Source organism: Lethenteron reissneri, unplaced genomic scaffold, assembly GCF_015708825.2.
Source record: "Lethenteron reissneri isolate LAM-NWPU_2019-01 unplaced genomic scaffold, ASM1570882v1 scaffold_448, whole genome shotgun sequence".
Taxonomy (NCBI): Eukaryota; Metazoa; Chordata; class Hyperoartia; order Petromyzontiformes; family Petromyzontidae; genus Lethenteron; species Lethenteron reissneri.
In genome coordinates this window covers 86,485-94,867 of record NW_026891970.1, presented here as the reverse complement: position 1 = coordinate 94,867, position 8,383 = coordinate 86,485, and positions in this window count along the sequence as shown.

Genomic DNA, 8,383 nt, shown 5'->3' with positions numbered 1-8,383 from the left:
CCCGGCCGCTGCCGGACCGGAGCGTCGGCTGCATCTTTGCTGAGATGTTTACACGCAGGTGCTCCTTGAGCACCGCCACCCGCACACCAGCCACTAGAAACCCACCCACTAGCAACCCACCTAGCAACCCACCTAGAAGCACACTAGCAACCCACCCACTAGCAACCCACCCACCTAGCAACCCAGCCACCTAGCAACCCACCTAGCAACCCACCTAGCAACCCCCTAGCAACCCACCACTAGCAACCCACATAGCAACCCACCCAGCCACCTAGCAACCACCCACCTAGCAACCCACCCACCCACCTAGCAACCCACCTAGCAACCCACCCACCTAGCAACCCACAGCACCCACCCCACCTAGCAACCCACCACCCAGCACCCACCTAGCAACCACACTCACCTAGCAACCACCCACACCTAGCAACCACACCCACCTAGCAACCACCCACACCTAGCAACCACACTCACCTAGCAACCCACCCACCCACCTAGCAACCCACCTAGCAACCCACCCACCTAGCAACCCACCACCCACCTAGCAACCCACCCACCCACCTAGCAACCCACCCACCCACCTAGCAACCCACCCACCTAGCAACCCACCCACCCACCTAGCAACCACCTAGCAACCCACCCACCTAGCAAACCACCACCCACCTAGCAACCCACCCACCCACCTAGCAACCCCCAGCCACCCACTAGCAACCCACCCACCCAGCAACACCCACCAATCTAACAAACCACCACCCACCTAGCAACCCCCCACCCAGCAACCCACCCACCCACCTAGCAACCCACCACCAACCCACCCACCTAGCAACCACCCACCCACCAATCCACCAAACCACCCACCCATCAACCCACTCAACAACCCACCCACCCACATAGCAACCCACCCACCAACCCACCCACCTAGCAACCCACCACCCACCAATCCACCAAACACCACCCATCAACCCACTCAACAACCCACCACCCACCTAGCAACCACCCACCCACCTAGCAACCCACCCACCCACCTAGCAACCCACTCGACAACCCACCCACCAATCTACCAAACCACCAACCACCAACTCACTCAAGAACCCACCCATCAACCCACCCACCAACCCACCCACCAACCCACCACCTCTCCCGCACGCAATGTCACCACAGGCCTGGCAAGGTGGCGTCGCCACGGCGCCCGTGCCAGGATAGGTGCGCGTACGGAGCGCGTGAAGGTCAAGGGACAGACCCGGCAGATGCCCCGTGGGTCCACTCTCCCCATTACATCGGTGTTGTTATGATGATGATGACGATGACGACGTGTTATTATTCTCAGCGACGTCGCATCAGGTGACTCCTTGTCTCTCCTCAACGCAGGCCTCTCTTCCCGGAGGCTCCGATGTCGATCAGCTGACGGAGATATTCCGGTGAGTTGCCGTGGATGAGCGTGCGGTGGGCAGCGGCGTGGGGGGCCAATAGACGGTCATCTAATTTGTTAGCAGCAAGCAACGTGGGGGGAGGGGGGGGAGGAGGGGGAGGGGGTGGGGAGGGGGGGAGGGTGGGAGAGGGAAGTGGGAGGAGGGGGGGGGGGGGAAGGGGGAGGAGAGTGAGGTGGGGAGAGGGAAGGGGGAGGAGAAGGAGGGGGGAGGAGGAGGAGGGGGGAGAGGGAAGGGGGAGGGGGGAGGGGGAAAGGGGAGGAGAAGGAGGGGGGAGAGGAGGAGGGGGGAGGAGGAGGAGGGGGGGGAGAGGGGAAGAGGAGGGGGGAGGGGGGGAGAGGGAAGGGGGAGGAGATTTGGCTGCTGATGTGAATTCCGCAACAGCACTCGTTGCGCAATCATTTATGAAATTAGGTTGATAGTCAACAGCTGAATTCTCACCGTCACCTCCGCCTACCCCCCTACCCCCTACCCCCACCCCCCCCGTGGCCCCCACCCCAGTCTTCTGGGCGTGCCGAGCCTGGAGGAGTGGCCGCTCGGAGCCTCCCTGCCGCACGGCGCTTTTGCCGGCCTCCCCGCTGCTCCGGGGCTCTGGCTGACTCCGTGCGGAGGTCGGGCCGGAGGTCGGGCCGGACAACGAGAATTGGCGATGGCGCTGATGCTGGTGAGATGCGGGCGGATGTACGCGGCGGCAATTGTCGCGGCGGTCGAACGACGCGTGTTCAGATGCGTGTCCGTACGGGGGTTACCGTCAAGCGGGCAATAACGTATGTCTGTGTGTCTCTGTGTGTCTCGTCTCGTGTCTCTGTGTCTCTCTGTGTCTTTCGTCTCGTGTCTCTGTGTCTCTCTGTGTCTCTCCGCGCCCTCCGCACGCACGGCCGTGCCCGCAGGACCTGCTGACCTTCAGCCCCCGCAAGCGCATCTCCGCGTCTGTCGCCCTGTACCATCCGTACTTCTCTGAGGCCACAGACGTGGCCACGGGCGAGAGTACGGCCACAAGAGGGTGCGGCCACGGGCGAGGGCGAGGCCTAAGGAGTGGGCCCCGGGGCGAGGCCTAAGGAGTAGGCCCCGGGGCAAGGCCTAAGGAGTGGGCCCCGGGGCGAGGGCCTAAGGAGTGGGCCCGGGCAGCAAGGCCGAGGGAGTTTGCGTCGTTTTTCGTTGGTCGCTTGTGTTGCGCCCGAAACGTTGCGATTTGATTTGTTTTAATGTTTCACCGACGTGACTTCACCGAATAAAACCAAGGAGTAATAAAAGTGAACTCTGAAGCAGCAAAAGAAAAGTGAAGTACATCTTTGTTGTCGTCGTGTGTTGTTTTCACAAATGTTGCAGTGGGCGACTTATTAAGAGCACGCCGTTACGTAGCGCAGCTACGCACAGGCGATCTGTTGATTGTATAATGCTCTAGACTTCTGGGTCAGTCATCATATAACTGTGTGACAGCGTCGCAGCCATGTGCGCACTGACACGACCATATGACAATTGAGTATAAACCAAAGGTCGCAATCGGGTACCCGATACCCGTACCCTACACGATACCGGCTACCCGTACCCAGACGGGTACAGGTACCCGTTCGCGACCCTGGTGCGGCCTGGTACGGGTAGACCGTGAGTCACTGGTGAGTCATCGTTTGTCACTCATTTCCCAACGTCTTGTCTCTTCTCACAATTCAAGTTCCTAGAATCAACCCACCCGCGCCTGCAACATGGCTTCATCCCAGAGGTCGCAATCGGGTACCGATACCCGTACCCTACCCGGTACCCGGCCGGGTACGGGTAGGGTACGGGTACGGGTACCCGTTTGCGACCCTGGTGCGGCCGGGTACGGGTAAGGAATCAAAAACCCGTTTGCGACCTCTGGTATAAACGAACTCACGTGGATACATGCCCCACACAGGGCCTGAACATTGTATCACAAGGGGTCGTTCACTCACGGTTCAATGACACAGCAATACAATTTTAGCCGTTATTAAAACGGTGCTTATACACAGATGTGTACAGGATTTCATGTTGTCCTGTTGCACGTTCTATCTGGCCAAGCAGCACTGGGAAAAGAACATCTGACTCACAAGTTGTGGGGGCCATGAGTCACAATCCCAGGTGGGTGCCAGGTGACTTGACCTCATTATGGGATGTCAGCAATGGATGTCCTGTGAAGAATGTTTTAAGCCCCTTTTGTAAATCCACCGTTGAAGGCCTCCTGATACCATGTTGAGCATCCATAAAGGTTGAATGAGTTTGACATTTTACTCGTAGGAACCTCTGGTTACACCAGCCCACTGGGATTATTGTGTCCGTCGTGCAGGGGGGGCTGAGTGGGGAGCGGCTGGGTGGGGAGGGGTGATTTGGGAGGGGCTGGGTGGGGTGGGGCTGGGTGGAGAGGGGCTGGTCACCCCGTGGTGCCCTTATAAAACTCAACGTTTAACCTACTCACGCCGGCTTGTGCCCGCCCTCACAGTCGGGCATATTTGCGGAATACACCACGCCGCCGTTGACCCTGCAGGCCATTGAGCGAGCAACGTTCCTACCAGCTCCCTCCGCAGGAGGAATGTGTTTATGTGTCGTTAGACCCTCCACCACCCGATGACACAGCCCATCAGTGAGGGTTGCCACGTAAACAAAACACGCCGTGTCGTTACTCGTACAGCGGCACACAGGTGCGTTGGAGAGTAAACCCACGACAACAACGTTTACAATTCTAGTGTGAATTCTAGATTTGAAGTGTTCGTGACTGCAAGGATTCATACTCTTTGGTTTTTTCGGTAAAGTCACGTGGGTACAAAATCTAAATAAATTAGATCGCGACGTTTCGGGCGCAACACAAGCATCCTTCTTCAGGTAGGGACAACTTAGAAGGAGGTTTGTGTTACGCAGAAACGTGATTTAATTTTTAACAAAAAAATACCTACGTGACCAACGAGTATAACACTGGTCAAACACGTTTTCTGCTGATTCCAAATCTGGCATCAGTTTTTGTCTATCACATCAGGTTTTTGAGATATCAAATCATTTGCATTTTCAATAAAAACTGCGGAAGAAAAATATTAAAAATGTGGATCTACATAAAATGATATTATAAACACACCATCCTAAACATACAGCACCATGTTTTAACACTAAAGCAGTCACTGACTCGCAACGACTTGCAATCATAAGTGACAGAGTTAATTTCGGGTAAAATCAATGAAATGGGGTATGCCGATAGCATAATAAGTATAACCCGTAAAAACAAAGTTTTCACTCTAAATCCTTATATGCGTGGCGGCTAGAGTCCTCTCGTCCTCTGGCTTGAGATGGCTGCCACCTATGGGTCAGATGATTGTCTGCCAGCATTAAGCAATTGGTAATTAAATATTGAATTTGTTTTCCTATACAGTGTAAAATTTGGAAAAAAAATTTCACGAACATTACTTGTCACACACAACGAGTCTGTGTGCAAAATGTCAGCTCGATTGGATCACGGGAAGTGGGTTAAAAAACGACCGAAAGATTTGCACGGTCGTAAGCAAGCGCGCAAGCAAGTGAACTTAATATAAAGGATTTAAAAATGAGATGTGATTGAGCAAATCTGAGATCAGATTTGGAATCGGCACCCTGAGATGAGTCTAGAACAGCTGCACAAGTCCAGGCCAAAGACAAAGATCCCCCGTGTAGCCTGCAGCGACTGCTGGGGCAGCAGGAGCTGAACGAGTGGACGGCGACTCTGGAACCCACAACCAACCGGGGGTGGCGAGCGATGAGGTCGGCCATAAATGACGTCACACGATTTAGGACGATTTTTGACCCCCCCCCTCAAATATGACGTCACAGAGCTCTGCCCCCCCCCACCCCCAAAAATAAAAATGCTTCAAATCGCTTTAAACTCTGATGTTGTAGGAGAAAACATTTATTACGAAGTCTATTAGTGAAGTAGAACGTGTCGTCTATATCTTCTTGGTTCTTTCTGTAAAGTCGCGTAGAAGGGAATAAAATAATAAAATTAATAAAATGAAAATAAAACATAAAAAAACATAATTATATTATTATATATTTAAAGTTGCGCATTTTGATGTGACGTCACATTTCTCAACTCCCCCCCCCCTCGTCACGCATCGTCACAAATGTCTGACCGCCCCCTCCCCATAGGTGCGTGACGTCATTTATGGACGGACCCTTAGCATGAACCGTTTGCCCCCAATCAATAGGTTTCTGTTCACAATATATTTCAATGTCCAATATATTCTAGTGCTGTGCAAGAGCCTGTCAGTGCTGTTTGTTTAACCCCCCCCACCAACCCTCCATCAAATGTAAACGAATGAAATCGATACTTTATAATCGATCACTAATACTTTATAATCGATCATTATTAATATTACCACTACGCCGGTCTCGGAGTGGTCAAAGCACGCGTCTGCGCATGCGCGGTTGCCACGGCGACCGCGCATGCGCAGAAGCGCCGATAGTGCGGTTGCCACGGCAACAGAGCAACAGCAGCTGAGAGGGGTAAGTCGTGAACAGCAACTTCAACGCCCTCAGCACCAGCACCAGCACCACGACCACCACACACGATGTTGTTGTGTAATGTTGGGTTTATCTATGGCAGTATATAGTACGGTATATGCTCGTGTGATGTAAGAGAATAAGGTTTAGATGGAAGCATATTATAGAATTTTTACGAGGTAAAATTGTAATGTATTACTTGCTGTTAGTAACTCAGCTTATTATAGAGTATAGTAAGTATACTGATGGTGCGATGCAGTTTATACTTTAGTTTTTATGTAGTTTATACTTTAGTTTTCTACGTGGTTGTTGAGTAACTGCAGCTACATATCATTAACATTCCTTTCCTTTGTTACTGCTAATCCCTGCACCCCCTTGGTTGCTGCTGACCTGCATAATGCATGGGCATATATGACTTTGACACCCCCCGCCCAACGCCTACGCATTTTCCATGAATATGCTAAATCCCTCTTCACATGCACATTCTTTTGTTAAGGCGCTCTTCAACCCCCAATGCAGTATATATAAGCTCCTAGTTTGGTAGTGTCTCATTCTTCACCTGAAGACGGCTGCTTGCGTTGTAGCCGAAACGTCGTGAGAATTGTTTTATTATGTTTTATTTTATTATTTATTACTTCCCTTCTACGTGACTTTACCGAAAGAAACAAGAAGATGAATCCCTGCAGTCACGAAAGCTTTAAATCGAAATTGATGTGTTGTTGTTGTTGTGTAGCTACTACCATAGAGTTGGTAGATACTACTCGGTAGACACTACTGCTGTAGAGGGAGCCACTTGATACTATTGTACAGTGAAGCCTCACTGAGCAATAATCCTCTTAGTTAGAAGGATGCTACGCTGAGCCTACGATGCCTGTTTACCCAGCAAGGCCTCAACTGAGTAATAATAGAAATAAAATAACAATATTATTTTTAATAATTAAAATTACAGAAATAAAAATAGAAATAAAAGTATAATTATATATTTCCTATTTATAGAAGAATTTCCGTTATTTTTATTATTTATTTTTTGCCCACGTGACTTACCAAAAAAAAACAAAGAGTATGAATCCTTGCAGCCACGGAAGCTTCACATCTCCACTTTGCGTGTCTATCTTCACGTGGTTGCGTGGATTTTTTCCCTCCGGGTCCTCCCGTTTCTCCCCCAACTTTTTGTAATCGACGTTCGTAGCCGGTATTTGCCTGCTGGACATTTACAAGTGAGAAGCCGCTTCCTTGAGCCAGCTCAATGGGCCTTACCTGCTGAAATAAAACATCGCCTTCAGTTGCGGTAGTTTGACTCTTGCGAATGAAGTCACTGGACTCCTAACGTCCGCTGTGAAGCAGACGGCAAATAGTGACAGTCTTGTATGGACGTGTGTTGAACGTTGTCACCGTACGTAGCCAACCGTGCGAATCGGAGTATCGGTACGGTTAGTAGGCACGCAGTATTAACCAGGCGGTTGCTGCCTTCGAACTGTGATCCTCTGCGACAATTGGTGAACGCGCTACCGCCAGGCCGTGTGTTTTCCTTCGCGAGCCCGATGCGTGCTTGAGCGTGATACTCAAAGCTCTGCACAGATAGAATCAAGAATCCATCGCTGTACCATCACCTACTGGGCACTGCACAGCCCAAGACGAAACACCCTGTACCTAGTACCGTACTGAACACCCGGGCAGTTTGCCACCAAACTACTAACCAGGCCAACCTGTACTCTTGGTTCTTTCGGTAAAGTCACGTAGAAGGGAAATAATAAAATAATAAAATAAAACATATAAAATACAATTCTCACGACATTTCGGCCACAACGCAAGCAGCCGTCCTCAGGTGAAGAACAGGTCTGTCGGAAAGACAGCGTCTTAATGAACAAACAGCATCTGAATGACGCTGTCTCCCCGACAGACCTGGTCTTCACCTGAGGACCGGCTGCTTGCTTTGTGGCCGAAACGTCGTGAGAATTATTTTATGTTTTATTTTTATTATTTTATTATTTCCCTTCTGACGTGACTTTACCGAAAGAACCAAGAAGATGAATCCCTGCAGTCACGAAAACTTTAAATGGAAACAGGTCAACCTGCTTTAGCTTTTGAGGCGTAATGATACTAATAATGATTTGAAGCTTTCGTGACTGCAGGAATCCATCCGCGTGCGGTTTGTCCGCTTTAAAAGCATCTAATCTCAATGTAAATTTGTCTGGAGAACTCCCCCTAGAATTCAATGACTGAGGATACATTTTGAAAGTGGAGTACATGCCAACGAGATCACGATCACGAGAATGGAAACTGTAAACGGGTTACATTTGACCCGATCATTCGGATAAATTGGCTCATCTGCCCTGGCGCTGATTACCCATTTATGATGGCAAGGGCAACTCATCATACAACGGAGGAGCATGTGTCATTGTCGAGGGGGGGGTGTGTGGAGAGCAATTGAATCTCATTCGTGCGTTGTCAAGCCACATGCTATCACAGTATTACCCTCCGAT